Source organism: Cryptomeria japonica, unplaced genomic scaffold (assembly GCF_030272615.1).
Source record: "Cryptomeria japonica unplaced genomic scaffold, Sugi_1.0 HiC_scaffold_132, whole genome shotgun sequence".
NCBI lineage: Eukaryota > Viridiplantae > Streptophyta > Pinopsida > Cupressales > Cupressaceae > Cryptomeria > Cryptomeria japonica.
In genome coordinates, this window is record NW_026728954.1 from 135,001 (window position 1) to 150,000 (window position 15,000).

At 59.5% G+C, this 15,000-nt stretch overlaps 1 non-coding gene across 1 annotated transcript; it reads left to right on the forward strand.

The window, feature by feature from the left end:
- Positions 1-12,329: 12,329 nt before the first annotated feature.
- Positions 12,330-12,448, forward strand: LOC131866117 (5S ribosomal RNA). Its single transcript, XR_009364749.1, has one exon. It is a non-coding gene; the product is annotated as a 5S ribosomal RNA (ribosomal RNA).
- Positions 12,449-15,000: the final 2,552 nt, after the last annotated feature.

Below are 15,000 nucleotides of genomic sequence, written 5' to 3' on the forward strand. Positions count from 1 at the left end.
TATATCCAATTGCAACGAAGGAACGTGCCAAAGATCGAGAACAATGGCAGAAATGCTAGTAACGTGCACTTCGGGACCAACGCATCACCGGAAGACAACCGCCAAACATCGAAAGAGTCGCGATGCTCCGCAACCTACGTGCAAAGCGGTCGCACACCGGGTAAGGGAGTGAGAGCCCCAAACATAGCTGGGCGAGGCGCTCACTCCGCTCTTTAATATCTCGTTAATACCGCCAAGGAAATGGCACAAGCACACACACACAAGCATCCTCGGAAGAGGACAGTTCGAGTGACAGGTCAAATCCAAGAGTTCCGAAGACTACCTCCAGGAACAATCGGGAACAAGACCGATTACAAGTCGTCGAGTCTGTTACTGGGCGAACACGAGATGCGCACAGGAAATCGATCAGCCCTCACAATGGCCCAAGGCCAGAGATCGGACTGCTACGATTTACCCCAACAATCATCGTGCCACTCTTCGCAGAGAGGTGATAGACGCCAACGAGCCCGCGCATAGCAATCGAGGTGTAAAAAGGGCGTTGAAGGCAGGAAGCCTGGACGAAAGAGGCTACGAGGTCACCTCGAAGCGGTCTAAGAATCGGGCGCACTTGGGGCGACTACCAGTGCCAACCCCTTATCCCGCGGTGCGTCCGACACACAGAAATTTCCAAGGCGGCCAAGGAGCCTCCCCGCATAGCAATCGGGGTGTGAGGTTACGGATGCAGCATTGATAGCAATCGAGGTGTGAGGCGAAGGATGCAGAAGTGAGAGCCGAGGGATGTAGCAGAGATAGCAATCGGGGTGTGTGATGCAGAAGAGATAGCAATCGAGGTGTGCGGTGGGAAGGGCCCAGCAGCCAGAATGCATGAAGCGACGGATGAAGCAGTGATGACAACCGGGCTGTGAGGAGAGGAGGGATGCAGCCAAGAAAGCAATCAGGGCTCGAGGCAAGGGATGCATCAAGGATAGCAATCATGTTGTGAGGCGAGATTCCAAAGGCTAAACGTGAGAGGCTGCAGGGTCGACTCAGAGAGGTCTATGCATGTGAGAGGCTGAAAGCAAGGTCGACTCGGAGCGGTCTATGCATCGGGCGCGCTTGGGGCGACTACCAGTGCCAACCCCTTATCCCGCGACGCGTCCGACAAAGAGAACGTTCCAAGGCGGCAGAGGAGGTTACCAGCCGAAGGATGCAGTAGCAATAACAGGTATAGTTCCGCGGCGGCCGAGAAGACTCACCGCATAGGAATCGGGATGCGAGGCGAGGGATGCGGCGGGAAGGCCCCGACGGCTAAACGGAAGAGGCTGCAGGGCCGCCTCGGAATGGTCCAAGCATCGGATGCGATTGGGACGACTACCAGTGCCAACCCCTTATCCCGCGATGCGTCCGATACACAGATAGTTCCAAGGCGGCCGAGGAGCCTCACCGCATATCAATCGGGGTGCGAGGCGAGGGATGGGGCGGGAAGGCCCCAACGGCTAGACGGAAGAGGCTTCAGGGCCACCTCGGAATGGTCCAAGCATCGGACGCGCTTGGGGCGACTGCCAGTGCCAACCCCTTATCCCGCGATGCGTCCGATACACAGATGGTTCCAAGGCGGCCGAGGAGCCTCACCGCATAGCAATCGGGGGTGCGAGGCGAGGGATGGGGCGGGAAGGCCCCAACGGCTAGACGGAAGAGGCTTCAGGGCCGCCTAGGAATGGTCCAAGCATCGGACACGCTTGGGGCGACTACCAGTGACAGCCCCCTATCCCGCGATGCGTCCGATACGAAGATGGTTCCAAGGTGGCCGAGGAGCCTCACCGCATAGCAATCGGGGTGCGAGGTGGGGGATGCGGCGAGATGGCCCCAACGGCTAGACGGAAGAGGCCACAGGGCCGCGTCGGAATAGTCCAAGCATCGGACGCGCTTGGGGCGACTACCAGTGACAACCCCTTATCCCGCGATGCGTCCGATACGAAGATAGTTCCAAGGCGGCCGAGGAGCCTCACCGCATAGCAATCGGGGTGCGAGGTGGGGGATGCGGCGAGATGGCCCCAACGGCTAGACGGAAGAGGCTGCAGGGCCGCCTCGGAATAGTCCAAGCATCGGACGCGCTTGGGGCCACTACCAGTGACAACCCCTTATCCCGCAATGCGTCCGATACGAAGATAGTTCCAAGGCGGCCGAAGAGCCTCACCGCATAGCAATCGGGGTGCGAGGTGGGGGATGCGGCGAGATGGCCCCAACGGCTAGACGGAAGAGGCCACAGGGCCGCCTCGGAATAGTCCAAGCATCGGACGCGCTTGGGGCGACTACCAGTGACAACCCCTTATCCCGCGATGCGTCCGATACGAAGATAGTTCCCAGGCGGCCGAGGAGCCTCACCGCATAGCAATCGGGGTGCGAGGCGAGGGATGCGGCGAGATGGCCCCAAAGGCTAGACGGAAGAGGCTGCAGGGCTGCCTCGGAATAGTCCAAGCATCGGACGCGCTTGGGGCGACTACCACTGCCAACCCCTTATCCCGCGATGCGTTCGATACACAGATAGTTCCGAGGCGGCCGAGGAGGTGGGGGATGCAGCGAGATGGCCCCAACGGCTAGACGGAAGAGGCTGCAGGGCCGCCTCGGAATAGTCCAAGCATCGGACGCGCTTGGGGCGACTACCAGTGACAACCCCTTATCCCGCGATGCGTCCGATACACAGATAGTTCCGAGGCGGCCAAGGAGCCTCACCGCATAGCAATCGTGGTGCGAGGTGGGGGATGCGGCGAGATGGCCCCAACGGCTAGACGGAAGAGGCTGCAGGGCCGCCTCGGAATGGTCCAAGCATCGGATGCGCTTGGGGCGACTACCACTGCCAACCCCTTATCCCGCGATGCGTCCGATACACAGATAGTTCCAAGGCGGCCGAGGAGCCTCACAGCATAGCAATCAGGGTGCGAGGCGAGGGATGCGGCGAGAAAGCCCCAACGGCTAGAGGGAAGAGGCTTCAGGTCCGCCTCGGAATGGTCCAAGCATCGGACGCGCTTGGGGCGACTACCAGTGACAACCCCTTATCCCGCGACGCGTCCGATACACAGATAGTTCCAAGGCGGCCGAGGAGCCTCACCGCATAGCAATCGGGGTGCGAGGCGAGGGATGCGGCGAGAAGGACCCAACGGCTACACGGAAGAGGCTTCGGGGCCGCCTCGGAATGGTCCAAGCATCGGACGCGCTTGGGGCGACTACCAGTGACAACCCCTTATCCCGCGACGCGTCCGATACACAGATAGTTCCAAGGCGGCCGAGGAGCCTCACCGCATAGCAATCGGGGTGCGAGGCGAGGGATGCGGCGAGAAGGACCCAACGGCTACACGGAAGAGGCTTCGGGGCCGCCTCGGAATGGTCCAAGCATCGGACGCGCTTGGGGCGACTACCAGTGACAACCCCTTATCCCGCGACGCGTCCGATACACAGATAGTTCCAAGGCGGCCGAGGAGCCTCACCGCATAGCAATCGGGGTGCGAGGCGAGGGATGCGGCGAGAAGGACCCAACGGCTAGACGGAAGAGGCTTCGGGTCCGCCTCGGAATGGTCCAAGCATCGGACGCGCTTGGGGCGACTACCAGTGACAACCCCTTATCCCGCGACGCGTCCGATACACAGATAGTTCCAAGGCGGCCGAGGAGCCTCACCGCATAGCAATCGGGGTGCGAGGCGAGGGATGCGGCGAGAAGGACCCAACGGCTAGACGGAAGAGGCTTCGGGTCCGCCTCGGAATGGTCCAAGCATCGGACGCGCTTGGGGCGACTACCAGTGACAACCCCTTATCCCGCGACGCGTCCGATACACAGATAGTTCCAAGGCGGCCGAGGAGCCTCACCGCATAGCAATCGGGGTGCGAGGCGAGGGATGCGGCGAGAAGGACCCAACGGCTAGACGGAAGAGGCTTCGGGTCCGCCTCGGAATGGTCCAAGCATCGGACGCGCTTGGGGCGACTACCAGTGACAACCCCTTATCCCGCGACGCGTCCGATACACAGATAGTTCCGAGGCGGCCGAGGAGCCTCACCGCATAGCAATCGGGGTGCGAGGCGAAGGATGCGGCGAGAAGGACCCAACGGCTAGACGGAAGAGGCTTCGGGTCCGCCTCGGAATGGTCTAAGCATCGGACGCGCTTGGGGCGACTACCAGTGACAACCCCTTATCCCGCGACGCGTCCGATACACAGATAGTTCCAAGGCGGCCGAGGAGCCTCACCGCATAGCAATCGGGGTGCGAGGCGAGGGATGCGGCGAGAAGGACCCAACGGCTAGACGGAAGAGGCTTCAGGGCCGCCTCGGAATGGTCCAAGCATCGAACGCGCTTGGGGCGACTACCAGTGACAACCCCTTATCCCGCGACGCGTCCGATACACAGATAGTTCCGAGGCGGCCGAGGAGCCTCACCGCATAGCAATCGGGGTGCGAGGCGAGGGATGCGGCGAGAAGGACCCAACGGCTAGACGGAAGAGGCTTCAGGGCCGCCTCGGAATGGTCCAAGCATCGGACGCGCTTGGGGCGACTACCAGTGACAACCCCTTATCCCGCGACGCGTCCGATACACAGATAGTTCCGAGGCGGCCGAGGAGCCTCACCGCATAGCAATCGGGGTGCGAGGCGAGGGATGCGGCGAGAAGGACCCAACGGCTAGACGGAAGAGGCTTCAGGGCCGCCTCGGAATGGTCCAAGCATCGGACGCGCTTGGGGCGACTACCAATGACAACCCCTTATCCCGCGACGCGTCCGATACACAGATAGTTCCGAGGCGGCCGAGGAGCCTCACCGCATAGCAATCGGGGTGCGAGGCGAGGGATGCGGCGAGAAGGACCCAACGGCTAGACGGAAGAGGCTTCAGGGCCGCCTCGGAATGGTCCAAGCATCGGACGCGCTTGGGGCGACTACCAGTGACAACCCCTTATCCCGCGACGCGTCCGATACACAGATAGTTCCGAGGCGGCCGAGGAGCCTCACCGCATAGCAATCGGGGTGCGAGGCGAGGGATGCGGCGAGAAGGACCCAACGGCTAGACGGAAGAGGCTTCAGGGCCGCCTCGGAATGGTCCAAGCATCGGACGCGCTTGGGGCGACTACCGTTGCCAACCCCTTATCCCGCGATGCGTCTGATACACAGATAGTTCCGAGGCGGCCGAGGAGCCTCACCGCATAGCAATCGGGTTGCGAGGCAGATTATTGGGAAGGGAACCCCCTGGGATGCGGCTCAAGCAGTGCCCAAAGGGACTGGAATGCGGAATCACATCGAGAGACCCAAATGCTATACGAGGGCTCAAATCGAATTATCGATTTGGCCACGACATGGACGCATCGGAACGACTACCTTTGCCGAACCACTCGCAATTGCATCCATACCGAAACCAATAGACATTTCCGTTAGAGCCCTCGCATAGCATTCGGGAATCTCGCATGCCCCTCTAAATCGACCAATGCTGGCGCTCAATGAAAATCCGAGCGCTACCACCGTTCGAGCGCCAGCATTGGTCGAGTTAGAGGGGCACGGGGGAGAATGCTCCAGTCAACACCTCCCCTATATAAGTTATTTGTCCGATTCTCGCACAACCGTAGTCTGCCTCGTCGAATCAAACAACGGTCCCAGATTCCGACTTCCGTTCCGTAGAGACCCAAAAGCTAGATGGAGGCTCGCAAGAAAGAGAGTCGGCGCATAGCAATCGGGTTTCTCGAACGTTTAGGGACCGAGCTCACTTGCGGATAGGGCAAAATCCGCCAAGCAACCCAAAAGCTAGACGGGGGCTCGAATCGAATCGCCTAGGCGGCCACAACAACGACGTGTTGGATCGACTACCAGTGCCAAACCATTCAGCAAGACTAGTCTGTGTCGAGGCCGGATAGAGATTCTCAGAGAGCGCCCGCATAGCATTTAGGAGACCTGCCGCGTCCCTCACACTCGACAAATGGTGGTGCACGTTTATAAATCCGAGCGATCCCAACCCTTTCAAGCACCAACATCGGTCGAGATAGAGGGGCACGGAGGGGGCTGCGTGAGACAACACAGTCCCCTATATAAGTTATTTGTCCGATTCTCACACATCCGAAGAATGGTCATCAAATCGGACAACAGCCCAAACTTCCGACTTCCGTCCCAGAAAGCCCAAGAGCTATCTAAAACGTTCATGGCCGGAACTCGATCGCGGCTATACCAGTCCGCCAAGCAACCCAAAAGCTAGACTGGAGCTCTAGTCGAATCACCTCTGTGGCCATTGCAAGGACGTGTTGGAGCGACTACCATTGCCGAACCATTCCGCAGGTCGAGTCCATACCAAGGCCGCATAGAGATTCACGATGAGCTCCTGCATAGCAATCAGGAGACTTGCCGTGTCCATCACAATCGATAAATCCTGGTGCAAGATTTTTGCATCCGAGCGCTCCAACCAGTCGAGCACCAGCATCAATCGACATAAACGGGCACGGGGGGAGGATGCTCGAGAACACTACCTCCCCTATATAAGTTATTTGTCCGATTCTCAAGCAGCCGAAGTCTGGTCATCGAATCGGGTCAAAGACCACAACTTCCGACTTTACCCACAATGCAAGTCATCGAATCGAACATCGGCCCCCGAGTCGGACTCCATGCGTATGTCAGGTCATCGGACCCAAATTCCGCCTTCCTGCGCATGGCGGGCCATCAATATCAACTCGGTCATCGGACCCAAACTCCGCCTTTTTGCGTATGGCACGCCTTCAAATCGGTCATCGGACCCAAATTCCGCCTTCCTGTGCATGGCGGGCCATCAACATCAACTCGGTCATCGGACCCAAATTCCGCCTTTCTGCGCATGGCACGCCATCAACTCGGTCATCGGACCCAAATTCCGCCTTCCTGCGCATGGCAGGTCATCGGACACAAATTCAGACCTCGCCAATATGCCTACGTATCGAATCGGTCATCGGACCCAACTTCCGACTTCATCCATACTGTAGGGTCTTTGAGGTTGGCGCGGTGCGCTCAACCCAGGGAGTCGACCCATCGAAGCATACACCTCCCCTATATAAGCTATTTGTCCGATTCCCACACCTGTGTAGTTTGCACCTCTGACCAGGACATCGACCCCAACTTCCGAACTCGACTGCAACGACGGCACCAGCGCCTTGGTGCGCACCTTGCGACGCACAGTCCCAACATTCGCCTTCCTGCACATGGCAGGTCATCGGACCCAAATTCCGACCTCGCGAGTATGCCTACATATCGAATCGGTCATCGGACCCAACTTCCGACTTCATCCATACCGTAGGGTCTTTGAGGTTGGCGCGGTGCGCTCAACCCGGGGAGTCGACCCAACGAAGCATACACCTCCCCTATATAAGCTATTTGTCCGATTCCCACACCTGTGTAGTTTGCACCTCCGATCAAGACATCGACCCCAACTTCCGAACTCGCCTCCAACGACCGAACCAGCGCCTTGGTGCGCACCTTGCAACGCACAGTGCCAACATTCGCCTTCCTGCACGTGGCAGGTCATCGGACCCAAATTCCGACCTCGCGAGTATGCCTACATATCGAATCGGTCATCGGACCCAACTTCCGACTTCATCCATACCGTAGGGTCTTTGAGGTTGGCGCGGTGCGCTCAACCCGGGGAGTCGACCCAACGAAGCATACACCTCCCCTATATAAGCTATTTGTCCGATTCCCACACCTGTGTAGCTTGCACCTCCGATCAGGACATCGACCCCAACTTCCGAACTCGACTAAAAAGACCGCACCAGCGCCTTGGTGTGCACCTTGCAACGCACAGTGTCAACATTCGCCTTCCTGCACATGGCAGGTCATCGGACCCAAATTCCGACCTCATGAGCATACCTACTAATCGAATTGGTCATCGGACCCAACTTCCGACTTCATCCATACCGTAGGGTCTTTGAGGTTGGCGCGGTGCGCTCAACCTGGGGAGTCGACCCATCGAAGCATACACCTCCCCTATATAAGCTATTTGTCCGATTCCGACACCTGTGTAGTTTGCACCTCCGCTCAGGACATCGACCCCAACTTCCGAACTCGCCTGCAACGACCGAACCAGCGCCTTGGTGCGCACCAAAAGTGCGCACTTTTGGAGGGCACTTTTGTGCGCTCCAAAGGTGCGCACTTTTGGAGGGCACTTTTCTGCGCTCCAAAGGTGCGCACTTTTGGAGGGCACTTTTTGGAGGGCACTTTTCTGCGCTCCAAAGGTGCGCACTTTTGGAGGGCACTTTTTGGAGGGCACTTTTCTGCGCTCCAAAGGTGCGCACTTTTGGAGGGCACTTTTTGGAGGGCACTTTTCTGCGCTCCAAAGGTGCGCACTTTTGGAGGGCACTTTTTGGAGGGCACTTTTCTGCGCTCCAAAGGTGCGCACTTTTGGAGGGCACTTTTTGGAGGGCACTTTTCTGCGCTCCAAAGGTGCGCACTTTTGGAGGGCACTTTTCTGCGCTCCAAAGGTGCGCACTTTTGGAGGGCACTTTTTGGAGGGCACTTTTCTGCGCTCCAAAGGTGCGCACTTTTGGAGGGCACTTTTTGGAGGGCACTTTTCTGCGCTCCAAAGGTGCGCACTTTTGGAGGGCACTTTTGTGCACTCCAAAGGTGCGCACTTTTGGAGGGCACTTTTCCTGTGCTCCAAAGGTGCACACCTAGGTGAGCACCTTCGACCACACCTTGTAGCACACCAAACTCTGACTTTCGACTTCATCCGCAATGCAGGGTCTTTGAGGTTGGCGCAATGCGCACAACCAGGGGAGTCGACCCATCAAACCCAACACCTCCCCTATATAAGCTATTTGTCTGATTCTCATACATGCGTAGCCTGCAGGAGCAATTAGGACATCGACCCCAACTTTCGGCTTCTAAACGAAAACAAGGTCTTTGAGGTTGGTGTAATGCGAACAACTAGGGGAGTCAACCCATCAAACCCAACACCTCCCCTATATAAGCTATTTGTCTGATTCTCATACATGTGTAGTCTACAGGAGCAATTAGGACATCGACCCCAACTTTTGACTTCTTAACGAAAACAAGGTCTTTGAGGTTGACGTAATGCGCACAACCAGGGGAGTCGACCCATCAAACCCAACACCTCCCCTATATAAGCTATTTGTCCGATTCTCATACATGTGTAGCCTGCAGGAGCCATTAGGACATTGACCCCAACTTTTGACTTCTTAACGAAAACAAGGTCTTTGAGGTTGGCGTAATGCGCACAACCAAGGGAGTTGACCCATCAAACCCAACACCTCCCCTATATAAGCTATTTGTCTGATTCTCATACATGTGTAGCCTGCAACAACGATTAGGACATCCACCCCAACTTCTGAATTCGTCTGCGTTGACCGCACCAAAGGTGCACGCCTTGGTGCTCACCAAAATCCGACTTCCGACTTCTTCTGCTATGCGGGGTCTTTGAGGTTGGCGCAGTGCGCACAACCAGGGGAGTCAACCCACCGAATGCAACACCTCCCCTATATAAGCTATTTGTCTGATTCTCATACATGCGTAGACTGCAGCAATGATTAGGACATCCACCCCAACTTTTGACTTCTTAAACAAGACAGGGTCTTTGAAGTTGGTGCAGTGCACACAACCAGGGGAGTCGACCCATCAAACGCAACACCTCCCCTATATAAAGCTATTTGTCCGATTCTCATACGTGTAGTCTGCAGCAGCGATTAGGACATCGACCCCAACTTCCGAATTCGTTTGCATTGACCGCACCAAAGGTGCACGCCTTGGTGTGCACCCTGGAGTGCACTTTGGTGCTCACCTCGGTGCACACTTTGGTGTGCACCTCGGTGTGCACCAAAGGTGCGCACCTTGGAGCGCACCAAAGGTGTACACTTTGGAGCGCACCACATAGGGTCTTTGAGAGGTTGGCGCAGTGCGCACACCAAGGTGGGTGTTGAGGTGCGTGCCGAGGTGGGTGGGTGCTAGGGTGCGCTCCATGGTGGGTGCCAGGGTGGGTGCGTGCTAGGGTGGATTCCAAAGAGGGTCATAGGGTGGGTGCCAAGGTGGGTTGGTGATATAGTGGGTTCAAAGGTGGGTACTAGGGTGGGTTCCAAGGTGGGTCACAAGTTGGGTGCCAGGATGCGTGGGTGTTAGGTTGGGTGCCAAGGTGGGCTCCTGCGTGGGTGGGTGCTAGGGTGGGTTTCAAGGTGGACGCGAGGGCGGGTGCCAAGGTGGGTAACAAGTTGGGTGTTAGGATGGGTGAGTGCTAGAGTGGGTGCCAAGGTGGGTGGGTGCTAAGGTGGATGCCAAGGTGGTTCACAGGGTGGGTGGGTTCTAGGGTGAGTTCCAAGGTGGGTCACAGGTTCAGTGCTAGGGTGGGTGTCAAGGCGGGTGTCGAGGTGCCTGGGTGCTAGGGTGTGGATGCCAATGTGGGTCATAGGGTGGGTACTAGGGTGGGCTGCAATGTGGGTGCCAAGGTGGGTAACATGCTCGGTGGGTTCTAAATTGGGTGCCAGGGTGGGTGTGCACCCACCTTGCCCGAGGTGGGTGCCAAGGTGCCAGTGTGGGTGGGTGCTAAGGTGGATGCCAAGGTGGGTGAGAAGGTGGGTGATAGGTTGAGTGGTAGGATGGGTGGGTGCCAAGATGGGTCACAGGGTGGGTGCAAGGGTGGGTAGGTGCTAGGGTTGGTGTCAGGGTGGGTGGGTGCTAGGTTGGGTTCCAAGGTGGGTGCGAGGGTGAGTGTCAAGGTGGGTCACAGGTTAGGTGCTAGGATGGGTGAGTGCTAGGGTGCAAAGGTGCCAGGGTGGGTGCTAGGATGGGTCGATGCTAGGGTGAGTGGCAAGGTGGGTCCACAAGTGTCAAGGTGGGTGCCGAGGTGGGTGCCAAGTCGGCGACTGCTATGGTGGATGCCAAGGTGGGTCACGGGGTGGGTGCCAAGTTGCTAGGTTGGGTTCCAAGGTGGGTGCCAACGTGGGTGCTAGGGTGCGTGGGTTAAAGGGTGTGTCACAACGTGGGTGCCAGGATGGGTGCGCACCCACACTGGCCAAGACGGGTGCGGGTGCAAGGTTGGGTTCCAAGCCCGGTCACAGGCTGGGTGCTAGGATGGGTGGGTGCCAAGGTGGGCACCAGGGTGGGTGCACCCACCCTGGCCAAGGTGGGTCACGGGGTGGGTCCTAGGGTGGGTAACGGGGTGGGTACTAAGGTGCGTGCCAAGGTGGGTCATAGGGTGGGTGCCAAGGTGGGCACCAGGGTGGGTGTGCACCAACCCTAGCCAGGGTAGGTCACGGGGTGGTTGTCGGGGTGGGCGTCAAGGAGCCAAGGTGGGTGGCAAGTAGCCAAGTTGCGTGCCAAGGTGGGTGTCGGGGTGGGTGCCAAGGATCCAAGGTGGGTGCCAAGGAACCAAGGTGGGTGTCTGGGTGGGTGCCGAGGTGGGAGCCAGGGTGGGTCCCAAGGTGAGTGCAAAGGTGGGTGCCAGGGTCAAGGTGAGTGCCAATGTGGGTTCCAAGGTGCCAGGGTCAGGGTGAGTGCCAATGTGGGTTCAAAGGTGCTAAGTTGGGTGCGAGGTTGGGTGCGAGGGTGGGTGGGTGCCAAGGTGTGCTAGGTGGAAGCCCGGGTGGGTCGGCATCCCATGGGTGTCGAGTTGGGTGCCTGATGGGTGCTTCTTGTCAAGTTTTAGTCGTCGGGACTCATTTCGAGCCTTAGAGGTCGTTTCTTGTCCGGTTGCCCTGTCTTCGACCTGGGAACCCAATTTTGGTCCTCGGGTCCCATTTTTTTTTGTCTCGCATCCCACTTTTGGCCTGTGGCCTTTTCGGGGTCGATTCTCGTTTTGGGCATCAGAGCATGTTTCTTCTCCTAAAACCCAATATTTGTTTATTAAGTCTCGGAACACATTTTTGTTCTCGTGGACCCATCATGGGTCTTGGAACGCATTTGTGGTCCTTGGGTCCCATTTTGCATCCCGAAACTTGTGTTTTGGTGCTTGATCCCTATTTTGGGTGCCCACCTTGCACCAAGTGCGCACCCGGGGCAAACCGAGCGCCTTGGTGCACCGGGGCAAGATCGAGCGTGCACCCGAGGCGCCCCGAACATGCACCAAGGTGCACTCGGCCCACATGTGAGCGCAGGTCGTTGCGCCCGAGGTGGTGTGTGGGCACCGCGTTGCAGACGGGACACTGCACGCACACGACGCCCCCTCCAGGTGCACGCACGTAGGCCGGGCCGGGTGCACACCCGACGCCCTAGCAAGGTGCGCGCACCCGGGCAGGGCTCACACTTGGCGAACGGGGCGCACTTCGCGAGGGAGGGTGTGCACCTCGACGGGGGTGGGTGGCCGGGGTGGATTCGCACGTGGGTCGCGGTTTGCTAAGTACACACTGCGACAAGCTCATAACGGGTGCGATCATACCAGCGTTAGTGCACCGGATCCCATCAGAACTCCGCAGTTAAGCGCGCTTGGGCCGGAGTAGTACTGGGATGGGTGACCTCCCGGGAAGTCCCGGTGTTGCACCCTTTTTTAGTTTTTCGCCGGGCGTCGCAATGCTATTTGAATAAACCTTTTGCCCGTTTGCGTTCTCGTCGGGGCCGGGCCGGGCCGGGGTGCGCTGCCCGCACTACCGCGCGCGCGGGGGCGACACCGAGCGCGCACCCGAGGCGCCCCGAGCACACAGGCCACGGTGCAACCCGGGCGTTGTGCGCGCACCCCGGTGCGCCCGAGGTGCTGCGCGCGCACCCAGGTGAAATCGGTGTGCACCTCGGCCAGTGCGCGCTCGGTCGAGTCGCGCACGTTGGCCAAGGTGCACGGTGATGTTTCTTACTCTAAGGTTCCGCACCAGACGCCCGGGACAGGTGAGCGAAGCTGGGCGGGGCCGGGTGCGCGGCCGGGGCAGGTGCACGCAGCTGGAGAGAGCTTTGGAGCACACTTCGGAGCGCACCAATGATGCGCTCCATTCAAAAGTTTCCTGAAAAGGCAAAAAAAGTTGAGATTATAGAATTTCCCACTTGAGAGATTGTAAAAAAAAAAAATTTAAAATGAAGGAAACGCGGGTGCCAAGGTGTGCGCAGCCCAGCCAAGGTGTGCGCACCAAGGCGCCCACCCTGGCGAAGGTGCACGCAAGGTGCGCACCCGAGGCAAACCGGACAATTAACCCAACTTTCGACTTCGCGCGCACCTTGGAGCGCACTTCGGAGCGCTCCTTGGTGCGCACCAATCTTGGGCACCTCGGAGTGCACCATGGCGCCCACCAAGGTGCGCACTCGGGGCAAACCGAGCTCCGACTTCGTGCGCACCTTGGAGCGCACGAAAGGTGCGCACCATGGCGCCCACCAAGGTGCGCAGCCCAGCCAAGGCGTGCGCATCAAGGTGCGCACCCTGGCGAAGGTGCGCACCCGGGGCAAACCGAGCTCCGACTTCGTGCGCACCTTGGAGCGCACAAAAGGTGCGCAACCCAGCCAAGGTGTGCGCACCCCGGTCAAACCGAGCTCCGAATCGTGCGCACCAGAGGTGCACGCCATCGTGCGCACCTTGGAGCACACTTCGGAGCCCTCCTTGGTGCGCGCCGATGTTGCGCACCTCGGAGCGCACCCGGGGAAAACAATGCAATTAACCCGACTTTCGACTTCGTGGGCACCTCGGAGCGCTCTCGGGTTCGCACCTCGGAGCACACCGAGGTGCGCACCTTTGATGCGCTGCCTTCACCAATTTCCAGAAAAGGCAAGAAAACATTGAGAAGGTGTGCGCACCGAGGTGCCCACCCTGGCGAAGGTGCACGCGAGGTGCGCACCCGGGGCAAACCGGGCTCCGACTTCGTGCACGCCGCACCTTGGAGCACACTTCGGAGCGCTCCTTGGTGCGCACCAGGGCGCGCAACCCAGCCGAGGTGCCCACCCCGGCGAAGGTGCACGCGAGGTGCGCACCCGGGGCAAACCGGGCTCCGACTTCGTGCACGCCATGGTGCCCACCGCGGCGAAGGTGCACGCGAGGTGCGCACCCGGGGCAAACCGGGCTCCGACTTCGTGCACGCCGCACCTTGGAGCACACTTCGGAGCGCTCCTTGGTGCGCACCATGGTGCCCACCAGGGCGCGCAACCCCGCCGAAGGTGCACGCGAGGTGCGCACCCGGGGCAAACCGGGCTCCGACTTCGTGCACGCCGCACCTTGGAGCACACTTCGGAGCGCTCCTTGGTGCGCACCATGGTGCCCACCAGGGCGCGCAACCCCGCCGAAGGTGCACGCGAGGTGCGCACCCGGGGCAAACCGGGCTCCGACTTCGTGCACGCCATGGTGCGCACCGCGGCGAAGGTGCGCACCCGGGGCAAACCGGGCTCCGACTTCGTGCACGCCGCACCTTGGAGCACACTTCGGAGCGCTCCTTGGTGCGCACCAGGGCGCGCAACCCAGCCGAGGTGCCCACCCCGGCGAAGGTGCACGCGAGGTGCGTACCCGGGGCAAACCGGGCTCCGACTTCGTGCACGCCGCACCTTGGAGCACACTTCGGAGCGCTCCTTGGTGCGCACCATGGTGCCCACCAGGCCGCGCAACCCAGCCAAGGTGTGCGCACCAAGGTGCACGCGAGGTGCGCACCCGGGGCAAACCGGGGTCCGACTTCGTGCACGCCGCACCTTGGAGCACACATCGGGGCGCTCCCGGGTTCGCACCGGCGTTGCGCACCGTGGTGGGCACCTCGGAGCACACCAAGGTGGGCAGCGAGGTGCGCACCTTTGATGCGATGCCTTCACTAATTTCCATAAAAGGCAAAAAAAAAACGAGATTTTAAAATTTCCGTTTTGAAAGATAGTGAGAAAAAGGGAATGCTGGTGCCATCTTGAGCCCGCCCTGGTGCGCAGCCCAGCCAAGGTGTGCGCACCAAGGTGCCCACCCTGGCGAAGGTGCGCGCCCGGGCAATTAACCCAACTTCCAACTTCGCGCGCGCCAGGGTGGGAGCGCACCCAACAACCGGGCCTGGGAAGAGCCAATGCGAGAAACCCCACCAAACGCTCTGACAAAAAAAGAGGGGGCGCTCCAGTAACCCCGCTTCGGAGCGCACCCTGGGCAAACCCAGCCAA